This window comes from Micromys minutus (genome assembly GCF_963924665.1).
Source record: "Micromys minutus genome assembly, chromosome: 1".
Lineage (NCBI taxonomy): Eukaryota > Metazoa > Chordata > Mammalia > Rodentia > Muridae > Micromys > Micromys minutus.
Genome location: NC_137969.1, coordinates 252,270,692 through 252,273,511, shown reverse-complemented (window position 1 = coordinate 252,273,511; position 2,820 = coordinate 252,270,692). Strand labels below are relative to the sequence as shown.

At 42.3% G+C, this 2,820-nt stretch overlaps 1 pseudogene across 1 annotated transcript; it reads right to left on the bottom strand.

Annotated features, from left to right (window-relative positions):
* Window positions 1–517: 517 nt before the first annotated feature.
* Window positions 518–1,440, bottom strand: LOC308417986 (small ubiquitin-related modifier 1-like; annotated as a pseudogene). The gene is made up of 2 exons: window positions 1,175–1,440; window positions 518–700 (listed from the first exon to the last, which is right to left on the bottom strand). The product of its transcript is annotated as a small ubiquitin-related modifier 1-like (transcript).
* Window positions 1,441–2,820: the final 1,380 nt, after the last annotated feature.

Below are 2,820 nucleotides of genomic sequence, written 5' to 3'. Positions count from 1 at the left end.
AGATTAAAAAAAAAAAAGTAAAAGCAAACATTTAAAAAAGGAAAAGAGGCCCAGTGGTGGCGGTGGTGTGGAGGTGGTCTATGTCTGTGGTCCCAGCACTCAGAAGGCAGAGCTAGATCGATCTCTGTGGGATTGAGGCCAGCCTGGTCTACATAATGAGTTCTGGGATAGCCAGGGCTACATAGAGAGACCCTGACTCAAAAAGGAAAAATAAATAAATAAAAGAAAAAAGAAAATTAGGGCAAATTCAGTTTCATGTTTGGACACACCATAATTCAGTCTGTCTGGTATAATTCTGTCTGTCTGGTGAGTTGTTCTATCTGAAGAATTTGTATATTTAATCTAATTCTTAAGTTTTTGGACACTGTGCTTAGGGCTTTTTAAAAAAACATATTGTTTATTTTAATGAAGCTGGTACAGACGGCGTCCCTTGAACCCATGTCCCAGGCCAGAAAGTACAAACAGAATCAAAAGGAGCAGTGTCTGTGCGTACATTTCTGTATGAGTAACTCTATTGTTAACTGCTGATGAAACTTCGAACTTCCCTGGGATCTTCTGACAATACTGTCTTGCTCAAGACACGTTCTTTCTCTCCAGTGAAGCCACCTTTGGAGTTGGCTGTTACTCTCACTGTATCTGTCATCTTGCCTACAAACATGCTGTTCTTCTTTTGGTCCAGACCCTTGGATTTTAAAAGCAGCTACAAGCCGAGGAAAGGTCATTTTCCATAGTTCAGTTCTCTGAAAAATTTCCATCTGCCACTGAAAATCACAGTCTGGGAGGGAAGGAAGCACGTGCTGGAACTTCAGGACCAACTGAAAGGTCATAGGAAAGCTCCCATTGGTCGACCTTTTTATCATCACAAGCCTGAAAATGCATAGTCCTGAAAAGGGTGGCCTCTCTGTGCACACAAGACATTTCTTAAAGGAAGGAGGTCACTATTAAGGGAGCTGAGGTCTGATCACCAAAAATCAGCACAACAAAAATAACCAATAATGAATATTGAACACTAGAATTCAGATGACCAGATGTTCTAAGACATGGGGTGCCAGTATTCAATTCTCATTTCGAACACCACATTACAAAAGAACTATTTTTAAAAATAAAAAAGGATTGAGGGAAAAGAAAAAAAAAAAACATAAAAAGAACTATCTAAACCGTCGCATGCCCCTACCCCCATTTGTTCTTGATAAACTTCAGTCACATCTTCCTCCGTTCCCAGTTCTCTCGGACTACGCTTATCTGAAATCCTCTGACCTCCAAAGAGAAACCCGAGTGAACTCATTGGAACTCCCTGTCTTTGACAGGATGATTCTGAGTTTCTTGAGATGTGTTGTCATTTTCACTTTGATCCTGTCCAATAACTTTGAGTTTAAGGTTTTCTCCTTCCTTCTTATCCCTTAAGTCCTCAGTTGAAGGTTTTGCCTCCTGGTAAGACATGGTGATGGTGGATTCACCGGGGGTCTCTGCACCAGAGCGGGCTCTGGCAGGCAGAACCGCACTCTGAGGTTTACAAATCGGTGTCTCTCTCTCTCTCTCTCTCTCTCTCTCTCTCTCTCTCTCTCTCTCTTCACTTTGTGAGTTTGTAGCGATGTCTCCTTTAAAATGTTTGATGCCAACAGTTTGACTTTTGTCTTTGTTTTGTGTCTAATCACTTCTGCCAGGGTTTAGTATTTTAATTACTTAACAAACCATTCATTTTAGTTCTCTCTCTGTCTCTCTGTCTCTCTGTCTCTCTCTGTCTCTCTCTGTCTCTCTCTGTCTCTCTCTCTCTCTCTGTGTGTGTGTGTGTGTGTGTGTGTGTGAGCATGTTAGCGCAGGAATCCACACAGGCCTGAAGAAGCCATCAGACAGCCTGGGCATGGACTTACAGAGCGTTGGAAGCTACCCAAGGTGGGTGCTGGGACTCGAACTGGGGTCCCCTGAAAGACTCTTAATTGCTGGGCTAACTCTCCGGCCTATTTTTTTTTAAGCTTTATTTTATTTTTGATTATGTGTATGTGTGGATACACGCACATGAGCGCCAAGATTTAAACTTAACTTCCAATTTATTGATTTTTTTTCAATTATGTTTTCTACTTAATTTCGCCATACTTTTATGGTTTCTTTTAGGTTTTTTCCCTCTTTCTAGCCTGTCCCCAACACAGTCTCATTATGCCAAGAACTTATCAGACAGACCAGCCTGGCTTCAGACTCACAGAGCTCCTCCTGCCCTGCCTCTGGAGTGTTGAGAGGAAAGGCGTGCGCTGCCACGCCCAGCCCAAATTCTGAGTTTGAGCATGCGCAGGCTCATGCTGTTTCTGCAGCGATTGATAAAGTCGTTTGGTTTTCTCCTTTCATTTGTTGGTGGGGCGGTTCGCTTTGATTTCAAAATATTCAAGCCGCCTTCCCTTTCTGGACTAAGATCTGCTTGGCAAAGGGGTCTTGATGCTTTTAATGCATTTCCGGAATCTGTTTGACAGTCTTATGCTGTGAATTTTTGTCTTTATATTTCCAAGGGCTTTTGGTTTAGTTTTGCCCTCCCTTACTGACTTTCTCTTTCCTCCGCACTGTCTTCTCTTCCCCTCCCTTGAACCTGGATAATTACCTGCTTCATGAAATGAATTTGGAAACCGTCCCCTCTTTTCTGATTTGTGGGGAGACTAGATAGAACCCTGTTATTTCCCCCATAGTGGTAGAAGTTGCCAGTGGAGACTGGCCCTGGTTTTGTTGTTAGAACAATTTAGGGTACCAATTCATCTTCTCACATAGATTAAAGACTGCTAGGTTATCCAGTTTTCCCCCTTGAGTGAGTGTTGCAGTAAATATTGAAAAATAAAA